This window comes from Chrysochloris asiatica, unplaced genomic scaffold, assembly GCF_000296735.1.
Source record: "Chrysochloris asiatica unplaced genomic scaffold, ChrAsi1.0 scaffold00466, whole genome shotgun sequence".
Taxonomy (NCBI): Eukaryota; Metazoa; Chordata; class Mammalia; order Afrosoricida; family Chrysochloridae; genus Chrysochloris; species Chrysochloris asiatica.
This window is the reverse complement of record NW_006408984.1, coordinates 8,092-20,713: the sequence shown is the minus strand read 5'-3', so window position 1 is coordinate 20,713 and position 12,622 is coordinate 8,092.

The window sequence follows — 12,622 nt, the reverse complement described above, 5'->3', positions numbered from 1 at the left end:
AACCTCTGGAAGTTCTCTGTCAATGTATGATTGTAGCCGTTTCTGTATTACCTTTAGTAAAACTTTACTTGCATGGGATATCAAAGAGATTGTCCAGCCACTCTTAGGAAAGCCTATATAGGGTTCACTATGAGTCGGAACCCACTCGATGGCACATAACAACAACAACAAGTAGAGTTCAGATCATACAGTATTTTTTTTAAATCCTATTTTGATGAGCTTGGGCGTTGTTATGGGTTGAATTGGGTCTCCCCCAAATCCAAATCAGCTTGGCTGGACAATGGTTCTCAGTGGTTTGACAGGTATGTGATGATCCCCCATGATATGATAAAGCAATAAGTGGATTAATGGTTAGATTGTTGTTGTTAAGTGCCATTGAGTCAGTTCTGACTCATAGTCTGTATAGGGTTTTCAAGGAGCAGCTGGTGAGTTTGAATCACCAACTTTGTGGTTCAAATAAACCTTGTGGTCCAGTACTTTATCCTACAGCACCACATCAGGACACCACCCTTAATCCCAACCCCAGATCCTGAGCTGAAGTATGGGAGGTTCCCAAAGGTATGGCATGCATACCCTATTTTACAAGAGATAAAAGGAGAGAGACTTGAGCAGAGAAAGGGGGACCCACTACCAGCGAGAAAGAAGAGCCAGGAGTGGAGGACATTCTTTGGACCTAGGGTTCCTACACTGTGAAACTCCTAAATCCAGACCCAGGGAGTTCTCCAGGGAATGCTTGCCCTACAGATGCTGAAAGTAGACAAGGACCTTTTTCCATAACCTGTCTTCTGGATTCAGTTTCTAGCTTCTGTCTGTTAAAGTTAAATTAGCAGCACTGGGTAACTAAGAGTCCTGGTGTGGCGCTGTGGTCTAATGCGTCAGAATGCAAAGTCATTTGAACTGCAAGGTCAGTGGTTCAAGCTCACCAGCTGGTCCTTGGAAACCCTACACAGGGTTGCTATGGGTCAGAATTGACTTGATGGCACTTAACAACAACAAGGTAACTAAGACAGTCATTATGCATAATGCTTTTGTGATGCAGTGGAGAATGTTATCACAGGAACATGATATAATTTATTAGTTTTTTCATTATAGAAACACACACTATGAACAGGGTAGAATGTAAGTGAACCAAGCATAACGCAAAAAAACCTGAATCTTAGGAACCCTATGGTGACGATGAGTCTGAACTAATTCAAAAACAATAGAAACACAAGGCAGCAAGTGGATGTAAGGCAAGAGGACATGGGGATAGTACTGAGAGGAGCTGTGGGAAGACAAAAACAGTACCACACCCATTGTTGTTGTTGTTGCTAAGTGCCTACGAGTTGATTCCAACTCAAAGTAACCCTGTATAGTATTTCTGAGGCTGTAAATCTTTGCAAGAGCAGAAAGCTTCATCTTTCTCCTGTGAAGTAACTGCTTGGCTCCAACCGCTGATCTTGTAGTTTGCATTCCAGGACTTACCCTGTGGAGCTACCCAGCTCTAAATATAGATGTTGTTAAGTGTTGTCCAGTCAGTTCAGACCCATAGTGACCCTGTAGAGGGTTTCCAAGGAGTAGCTGGTGAGTTTGAACTGCCGACCTTGTGGTTCAAACTAACATTGCAGTCCAATACTTAACATATGGCACCATACCAGGACTCCATATATAGATATACAACATAAAATAATATAATTATTCAAACACAGGGAAGATTGTGAGGATGGTGCAAGACCAAACAGTGTGTGGCTGTGATTTCAGGGCACCTGTTGTTAGGGGCTGTCCAGTGGGTTCAGACTCACAGGAATCCTGTGCAAGACAGAACGTAACACCACCTTGTCTTCTGCCAATCCTCAACAATAGTTGTTATGTTTGAGCCCATTGTGGCTGCCACTGTGTCAACCCAGCTCCTTGGGGGGCTTCTTATTTTTCACTGACCCTCCACTTTCCCAAGCGTGATGTCCTTCTCTAGGACATGTCCAAAGTACAAGAGACAAAGTCTTGCCATTCTCACTTCTAAAGAACATTCTGTCTGTACTTCTTCCAAGACAGATATGTTTGTTCTTCTGGCAGTCCATGGTGCTTTCAATATTCTTCACCAAGACCATCATTTAAATGCATCAGTTCCTCTACAGTCCTAGCTGGTGTTCTAATCTGGAGAACAGTTCTTTATCACCTGCCACTGCTGTAGCCAATATTCATAGACAGGACTCAGAGCAAAGAGCAAAGCATTTATTGAGTATCAATATTCAGGAGGACAGAGCAGATATCTCCCAGATCTGTCTCCCCAGTTCCTTATCACCTGCCACTGATGTGGTCCTGCTGTAACCCTGTAGGATAACCACTAGACTGCTAATCACAGGGTCATAAGGTTCAAACCTACTCGATGGTACATAACAATTACAAACAAGGAGGGCCACTCAGGCCTTCTTGTATATTCTGCTTTGGCCAGGCTAAAGCTCTTTTAGCACCCAGGTTTCTCACTGCCCCATTTCAGTGTTGCAAAAGGAGCTACATTTAAAAAACAAAAGCAAACACAAGGGTGTGTCACATCTATTCAGATTCATGGGATGCCCGTGAATTACAGAGTAAAATTCTTCTACAGGGTTTTCTTAGCTGCAATCTTCATGGAAGCAGATTTCTTCTTCCTTTCTTCTGCAGAGCCACTGAGTCTTTAGCTAGCAGTCCATCACAAATCGACTGTGTCATTCAGAAACCTTGGAACTGTAGGTGTAAAACTCTGCAGTCCCAGGGCTGTAGCTAGAGAGAAACCAGACACTGTGGGACCTCTTCCTTGGGAGAGCTGTCCCCAGGAAAGCCTGAAGCATGGCAGGAACCCAGGCCAGCCTACTGGAAACAATGAAATGGCCTCCACACATTTGTCAAGACCTCAGGGGTTCCATTTAGGTTTAAAAGATACAATAAACATAAGAATATACCGTTTAATGGTGTTTACACTTTCTTTGTAGGGTTTTGTTTTGTTTTCCTTGTTGTTGTTGTTGTTGTTAAGTGCCATCGAGTCGGGTCCGACCCATAGCGACCCTGTACAGGGTTTCCTAGGGTGTAAATCTTTACGGGAGTAGAAAGCCTCATCTTTCTCCCGCGGAGCGGCTGGTTTCCTTAAGTTTCTGTTTTCTTTAGTGGTGTTTTGAGTGGTGTTACTATGTGTGCTGTGTTTTATTTTCAGTTCCCTTGCCATCTAACAATGTTTGCAGTTTCTTTGCAGCATTAGTTTCTACTTTTATGCTCTGATCATTTTTTCATTTTTAATTAGTGTTTTGAATAGTGTTGATATGTTTTCTTTTCATATCCATTTCCAGCTTGTACAGATTAGAAAATGAAGGCAGGGCTCACAGGAACTTGGCATAATGCAAAAAAGTTACCACTAAATGTAAACTTCCTAGGGCAAAGAAGTCAATCACAAGGGGTAACGGTGAATCAATCGAGGGTACATGCAGCTAGCACATTTGGATTCTATTATGCATGTGATTTCTGAGTCATTGCAAGTTATGGTTTATCAATAGAGAGTGCCGAATTTCGTTATGCTTACAGTTTTCAAATTCTGGAGAAGTTGGTACAGGGTGAACGTGATATTCTTTTAAGGCAGCATGAATACCACTTTAATCCTGCAGCATTTGGTATGGGTTGCACTTCAATATAAAGAAAACAAAAATCCTCACCACTGGACCAATAAATAACATCAAGATAAATGGAGAAAAGATTAAAGTTGTCAATGACTTCATTTTGTTTGGATCTACCATCAACACTCACCGAAGCAGTAGTCAAGAAATCAAAAGAGGGACTGCATTGGGTAAATCTGCTGCACAAGACCTCTTTAAAGTGTTGAAGAGCAAAGATGTCAGTTTGAAGACTTAAGATGCACCTGACGCAAACCATAGTATTGTCAATAGCCTCGTATTCCTGTGAAAATTGACTAGCGATTTAGGAAGACCATAGAAGAATTGATACATTTGATTTAAGGTGTTGAAGGAGACTATTACAAGTACCATGAACTGCCAAAAGAACAAATTGAACTGTGTTGGAAGAAGGTCAGCTAGAATGCTCCTTGGAAGCCAGAATGGCCAGACTTTGACATATTGTCAAGAGGGACCAGTTACTGGAGAAGGATATTGTGTTTAGTAAAATGGAGGGTCAGAGAAAAAGAGGAAGACCCCAAGAAGATGGATTGAACAGTGGTAGCATCAATGGGCTCAAACGTAGCAGTGATTGTGAGGTTGGCCCATGATAAGGCAGTGTTTCCTTCTGTTGTGCACAGGGTTGCTATGAGTTAGTACTTACTGACTTGATGGCACCTAACAACAACAACAGGTAGCCTGGAATTAGATTTCACTGTTTTGAACTTCAGCTTGGCAGAGTGGTAATTAACATAAGAATGCAGCATTTAACAGTATTTGCAGCTGCAGTTTCCTTGCAGAGTTAATTTTGGTTTTCCGGTGGGATTTTGTTTTGTATGTTTTGTTTACTTTCCTGTTTTCTGTAGTGATGTTCTGAGTGGTGTTTATACGTGCCTTGAGTTTAGTTTTCAGTTCCGTTCCGTTTCCATCTTCTACAAAGTAGGCAGAGTGGAAGAGTGGAAATCGCAGACCAGGATACCTTCAAACTTCACTTTGAAACTGTCAAATGACAGTTTGCACATGCAACTAGCACTTTTGGATTCTGTTTTCCTTGCGAACTGGAGAGTTGCTGTTTACCAACAGTCTCGAATTCAGCCATGAATACACGTTCTAACTTCCCGACTCAAAGCGACCCTGCCATAGCGAACCTGTGCAGGGCTTTCGAGGCTGTAAATCTTTATGGGAGAATGCCTTATCTTTCTCTCGCGGAGCAGCTGGTAGTTTCGAACTGCTGACAGCAGTTCGATTCGTAACCACTACGCTACCAGGGATATAGCGGCGAACTCCGTGGATTCTTTAATATGAAGAAGTAAATACCACTCTAGTTGTGCTGCAATTTTTTTATTTCAAAGAAAATCCTGGTTTGGCTTCAAGGTGTATCCCTTGAGACTTGACAGAAACCTCATAAACGTAAGAACAGACAGTTTAATTATTTGCAGTTTATTTGTAGGGTAAGGTTTGTTTTTGTTTCTTTTCTGTTTTCTTTAGTGGTGAGCTCTGGTAGTGTAGTGGTTACGAATCGGGCTGCAAACCTTAAGGTCAGCGGTTCGAAACTACCAGATGCTCCGTGGGAGAACGATGAGGCTTTCTACTCCTGTAAAGATTTACACCCTCGGAAACCCTGTACAGGGTCGCTATGGGTCGGAACCGACTCGACGGCACTTAACAACAACAATTACATTCGGTGCATTTTTTTTTTCCGGGTCCCTTGCCATCTAACAGTGCTTAATGGTGTTTGTAGTTTCTCTGTAGGGTTAATTTATTTCGTTTTTATTTTACATTGTGATTTTTTTTTTTTTTTCCTGTTTTCTTCAGTGGAGTTTTGACTGGTATTGCTATGTTCCTTGCATTTTATGGTTGGTCTAAACTTACTTGGGCACAGAAACCAATCACAGGAGGTAACCGCAAAACGAGGAGACACGCAACTAGCACTTAATGGATTCTGTTTTGTATGGGATTTCTGAGGCATTGAGAGTTGCGGCTTATTACTAGCAAATCCCGAATTCAGCAAAGTTTACACCTTTCGACTGCTGTACAAGCAGAAATCCTATACAGAGTTACTATGGGTCAGAACCCACACGAAGGCACTTAAACAACCATACTGATTTAATCCTGAAACAATTTTTTAGGCCCAGTTTAGCTTCACATTACTGACTTCAACGAGGCAGAGAGATTATTAACGTAAGAATACAGTGTCTAACACTGCAGGCACAATTTCTTTTTAGGGTTAGCTTTTGTTTTCTGGTGTTTTGCTTATTTTCCGATTTTCATTAGTTGTGTTCTGAGTGCTGTTGGTTGGCATGGTGCGTTTTAATTTTTCATTCCCTTTCCATCTTGTAAAAGGTTTAGAAAACCAAGGCATGGTTCAAGGGGACCCGGTATAACGCAGAATTCGTACACACAACTACATCCAAATATGTTGTTGTTAAAGTGCTATCGAGTCGGTTCCGACTCGTATCAACCCGGTACAGGGTTTCCGAGGAGCGGCAGGTGGGTTAGAACAGCCGATCCTGTCGTGCAAACCGACTTTGAAGTCCAGTGTGTGTGTTAGGGCGAAACTGCGGAAGATCTGCACAGAGCAACAAACGTCCCAGCCATAGAGCGGGAGCCTGACGCAGAGCGCAGCTGGAGACAGAAATCATTGGCTCCACGCTGCTAGCACAGGGTGAGAGAAACAGCCACTCTGCTAGAGAAACTCAGCGAGTGCAGGGAAACTGCTAAGGTAGGAAAGGTCTGGACCACAAACTAGTTAAGCTGATGACTCGACTTTCTCCTCCCATCTGGAAAATGGATTCTACAGAGTTTCTGGTCTCTGGGGCAATATTCCGTTGGGTTCCTACTCAGATTTCCCCTCGGCTCTTTTCTCTTGACAAGATCATCAGGTATAATAAATAACACAATACCATTTTCTCAAGCAAAGAAGTATTTCTTAGTGAAAATTTGGTTTTGCCCATAAAATGATTCAGAAACACCCCGTCCTCCCCTGCCTCTGTATGCAGGGGAAAGGTCACAGTACGAACAGGAAGCAAGGGTTCCTTTAGGCATGGAGGTCCTGAAGTCCTGCCTAGCAACTCTTATCAAGCCAGACGCATCCTCCACCTGAATTTACAGCAAAGAGTGACTGGAAGTCTTGTACTGAACTACTACTTAGGGGTTGAGCTGGTGCCACATTGTCTCAAAGAAACTCACCTTAACGTTGGGGTAGATTGAGTAGTATAGTAGGGTTGTTGTTGCTAAGTGCTGTCCAGTCGATTCTGACCCATGGCGACCCTGTCTAGGGTTTCCGAGGAGCAGCTGGTGAGCTTGAACTGCCAACCTTGCAGTTCAAAGGGCTTTGCAGTCTGGCACATTGAGCCACAGCCCCACACTAGTATGGTGGTGGGGCGGGGTGGGGGGAGTCCCACCTGGCATTCTTGAGTAGACATCCCTCTGTATCTGTCTCAAAGGCACTCAGCATCTTCATTTTGCTCTGATGCATCCATCGAATTTCTTGATTCCCTGATCCAAGCACTCCCTGGGGAGGGCCACCTTGTCCACTAGCTCACATTTTCTAGCTTCTTACTAGATTTCTGAAAAGATCCCAGAAAGTCAAGCTTTTGCCTCCCCCATACCCCAAGTATTCCTGTGTGGGAGAGAGTGGGCAAGCAGAAGCAAGTTGCCCTGCTTGAAGGGGTATGGGGTGGTTGGGTAGGTAGTGATTACTGAAAGATTGTAAAGCTAGGAGACTGGGTTTGTAGCGTTTAAACCCTACAAAGCTATCATGGCCATAGAATGGCTCAAATTCCAGGTAAACTACTCTCTTGTAGTGTACCTTTTCAGAACTAAATTTAAGTCTTCTGCTTCATAGTCATCATCTTCAGTCAAGGGGACTGCATAACTCTTCTACCTACTGTATCCACTTCCCCCAGAGCTGTGTAATGAAAGCCTGTAGAGTGATCTTTACAAAAGTGTAAGTGTCCACTGAATATTGACAATTTTTATCAGTGTTCTTGTTCCATGATATTACTGGAACAAGATTTTCACTGCATTTTGGCTTTGAGGAAACCAAAGTCTTAAAGTCTGTTTCCTATTTATCTTTTTTTTTTTTTTTTCCTTTTATCCCTGTTATCTTGTTAGGGTCCGAGACCACCACCCAATAAGGAGACCAAGAGACAAAGATAATGCAAAAGCAGGCAGGCTTTATTCAAGCTAGCATGCTAGGGTCGAGTGGCGGCTGGCAGTGTAGTGTTCAGCGGTGTTACAGCAGTGTTACAGCAGTGTTACTGCATCAGCTCACCAAAGCTCGACCCCAAGCAGTTCACAAACCACACCTTATATAGGGTTTTGGGACACACCATGGGAGGGGGATATGCAAACTAGGATTACAACTTTTACCCAATGGAGCATTCAGAAACCGCGGGATCCAATAGATTTAAACATAACATCACATAAGTAACCTATAGTACTAAGACTTTTTCCATTCCTGCCGCCTTCATCTTATCTGTTATCCATTCCGGCCACCTGGCCTGTGAGTCTTCAATTGTGACAGTTTTACAAGTGTGCTCTTTACCCTGCATTTGTGTCTCTTAAGATATTCTGTTGGGGACTTGCCTAGCTATGCCTGGTTGTTCTTATGGCCCTGGCCTGAAGCAGGTCTCAGAGCAAGCTCTTATACCTGAAGTGGCGATTCTTGCTCTGAGCCCTACTTTCAGCCGCCCACTTTTATTCTCACAATCTCAACTTGTTGGATGATAGAATCTCTGCTCTACCCCACCCCTGTTATGCCATAGGCCCTTCTTCAGTATTCAGTATTCAGAATTTCACTGGTCTATGGTAAATTGAAAAGGCATTGTTTTTAATCCCACAATCTGATGACAAGATTATATTTTTTTCCTTCTTCCAACTGAAATGAAAATATTTCTCTGATTTGTCCAGTTAGAGTTACCTGAATAAAATTTACTGTTTCAAAGAAAATGTGGCACTAATGGAGAGCTAAACACATAGATTAATGGAACAGGATAGAATTCAGAAATATACCAGGAAAGCAAAACAAACTGAATTTTGACAAATATGCAAAGCAAATCAGTGGAGAAATGATAGAGACTGAATAAGTATGATGAAAGAATACAACCCAACACAAACCTTTCCTAATTTTAAACCATTTGGTGTTCCCTTGTTCTGTTTGAACAACTGACTCTTGGTCTATGTACATGTTTCTTATGAGCATAATTAAGTGTTCTGGAATACTCATATTTCACAATGTTGTCCATGGCTTGTCATGATCCATACAATCTGAAGCCTTTGTGTAATCAATAAAGCACAGGTAAACATCTTTCTGGTATTCTCTGTTTTCAGTCAGGATATCATTCTAGGTAAAGTTCAGGATCAGTAAGAAAGAGGAATATCCTCAGACAGGTGAACTGACACAATGAGAAAAACAATGAGTTCTAACGTAATAACAATTACAGACGTGACGCAGGACAGGGTTGTGAGAGTTTCTTTCTCTTCTGAGGATGGAAGTTTAGTATAGTCTGGCATAATTTCAAGCCCAAGAAGCACTCACTCTAGAGCTTCACAGTCGTCTCCTTTGTGGAACACTACTGTTCCATTGCAGCCAAGGCTCCTGAGCCAGGTTAGAAACGGGACACAAATGGAAACCAGGGCAGCACTCAAGGGAGCAGGGACCCTTCTGGCAGATGCTGTGAATAGGATGAAAATGAGAATCACCTTGAACTGGGAAACTGTTTATAATGCTTATGTTGGAACACAGGGCAGTGCCAGGAGGCTGTCTGAGATAAGGGTACATGTGTATGAAAACACATATGGCCCTGCTATGCAGAAAGGCACGGAGGGTGTGTAGGATGCTGTCCCAGACGCAGTGCTGGCAGTTGTCTTCCAATATGGGATGCAGTCTGGCTGGAGCATTATAAAGCTGGGCAGGTTTGGCAAGAATGAGAAATGAGGCAATGCTGGACCACTTGCTGTCCACTGTGCCCCGGATCAGGGTAAACCATTGGACTTTCCAGCACCATTGTTAGAAACCAGATTGGTGTCTTTGTTTTCTACTGCTACTACGATGCAAATAGCACAAGTGGGTGACCTGAACAAACAAATTTTTTTCTCTCAGAGTTCGTTGTTGTCATGTACCATCCGTTCACTTCCCACACATACCAAGCCATCATTATAGGGCTTTCTGAGAGCATCTGGTGGCCTTCATCAGCTGACCTTAGGGTGAGAGCATTCCAATGTTGAGTCTACAGTGCCACACCAGGACCCTCAGCCAGTTTATTGTGTTTGATTTATGGGGCATTCATTCAGATGTGCCTCATGGAAACACATTGGATTTATAAGCATCTGCTTATGGGTTTCCATGGCGGTCCTGTGGATAGCAGACCAGTGACTATCCTAAAGCACCACACCAGGAATGCAAAATTTAGGAGGACAGAAAACTCAATTCAGAGAGCTTGACTCTTTACCTCTCTTCAATATCTTTTGACCCAGCATGCCATGGAGATCTTTATTTCTCTTCAATATCTATTGAGCCAGCATGCCATGGAGAGCTCCACCAATCTTGATATGAATCTCTGCCTGGATCTAATGGTTGCACAGAAGGGAAAGTGTAGTTCTGCTACCATTTGGAACATTTTCTTTCTTGTAAGATAACATGTGTTGTCTGCGACACCCTAGGTACTTGCACTGACTTCATATCAGGGTCTTGAGGGATTCTCACTTATGTTGTCCCTGTATACCATTGATTTTTCTTAACATGAGAAGGCAGCATGACCTAACAAAGGGATGAGAAGCATGGCCAGGACAAGCTGACCCGTGACTTGAGGAACAATTCCCTCTTCAGTCTCTGTTGACCCAAGCATTCCATAGTGAGCTCCATGTGTTACGTTATACAGGTATCTCTACCAGTATCTAAGGATTTCATGGTAGAGGCAGAGTAAGTGGTTCTACTGCCATATGCCATATGGCACCTTTTCACTCTTGTGAGATAAAATGTGTTGGCTGCCACACACACCATCCCCTGACATCCTATCAGGGTATTGAAGGATTTGGCAATATGTTTTCCTTAATCCCCTGTTTGTTGAGAACATGATGAGGCAGCATGACCTCAGAGATAAAGGGATGAGCATCGTGGCCAGGACTAGCTGACACACTCCTTGGGGAACAATTGAGTCCATTACATGTATGTTCTGTGTCATAAGCACCAGCCGATCACACAAGAAACCACTCTGCAACTCTCTAAACCTTGGGTGCCTCTGTCACATCCACCCTGCATCTGGCCTTTCCACAAACAGAAAAGGTATCAAACAAGAAATCAATCAAGAATAAGAACTTTTCCAAACATTTTATTGAGCATGAATGTCAATGATACGAGACATAAGGTAAACAATAAAACAAAATGGGAGTGAGTCTCAGAGGTAGCCACCTGATTGGCACCTTGGAGGAGAATGTCTCTGCTTAGTGTTAGCATGAATCCGCTTGGTATTGGGTTTGGAATCCTGGAAGAGCATCTTCCGGATCAGGCGCTGGACTCTGAGTGAAGAGCTCTGTTTTGTGCTGTGGGCAGTGTTGGCAAAGAAGTCCACAGGGTGGGGAGTTATGATGGCCATCCATGTACACGAAGCCCCACGGAACATGACCCAGCTTGGGGTAGAAAGGCAGGGGCTGAGGGCCAGATTCTTTGGAGCTTAAGGCTGGCATTGCAAGCGTTCCACGTGGCTCTTCTAAAGAATCCCAGGCATCCCTCACACATTGGACAATACAGCGTTGCATCACGATGCTGTCCCTCCGGGAGACTCAGGTGATCTGCGATGAAGAAGTCACTGGCCTATGCCTTTTGATACTTCTCTGCCTGCAAAGGCTCTGGAAACCTAATAGGATTAGTTGAGTGACGGCATCCCTCCTAGGAGCCAGTGGCATCAATATTCTCGATGAGATCAACTTAACAATGGAAGCTACTTGAACATTATCTACCATTCAAATCCAGAGGGAGTGACAGTCTTCAAGAATCAGTGAAAATGGACCATAAAACTCTAATTCCTTCAATGGCATGGGTGACCTGAGGCAAACTGAGAGCACTGTTGAGCCTGGGGATGTGGATGCATTGGGGGACATTACCTTGGCAAAACTCAATATGATGAGTAACTGCATCAAACGCTCAGAGTAATCAGGATGTGGAAGGTACAAAGTACGAATGGAGCAAAGATGGACGTTGGCAAAATTGGCTGCAATGCATGAACATTGCTAAGCTAGGCATTAGTGAACTGAAATGGACAGACTTTAGGCATTTTGATCTGATCATCATATGACTTGCTATGCCAGGAATGACAGATCGAGAAGAAATGGTATCTAAGTGACTGTCCAAAATAACATTTCAAGATCTGACTTGAAGCACCATGCTGTCTGGGATACAATGTTACTTTTTTGGGGGGTTGATAGATCCTATCCAGTCAGTACCGACTCATAGCGACCCTATACACAACAGAAAGAAACACTGCCCGATGCTGGGCCAACCTCACGATTGTTCCCATGCTCAGGTCAGTTGAGACTTCCACTTTGCCAATCCATCTCGCTTTGGGAAGTTTTCTTTTACTCTCCCCCTCCTCCTTACCAAACATGATATCCTTCTCAAGAGACTGGTCAATCCTGACAATATGTCCAAACTATGAGAGACAAAGTTTGTCCAAGTAGCCTCAAAGGAGCACTCTGGCTGCACTCCTTCCTACACAGATCTGTTTGCTCTTTTGGCAGCCCATGGCACTTTCATAACTCAAAACCATAACTCAAATGCATCAATCCTTCTACCCTAGTCCTTATTCACTGTCCAGCTTTCACATGCATATGACCTTATTGAGAATACCACCTCTTGGGTCAGGGGCACCATAGTCAACTATGATGACATCTTTGCTCTTCAACACTTTACAAAGGTCTTCTGAACCAGATTTGCCTAATACAATATGTCCTTTGATTTCTTGGCTGCAGCTCCATGAGTGTTCATGGCTGATCCAAGAAGAATGATG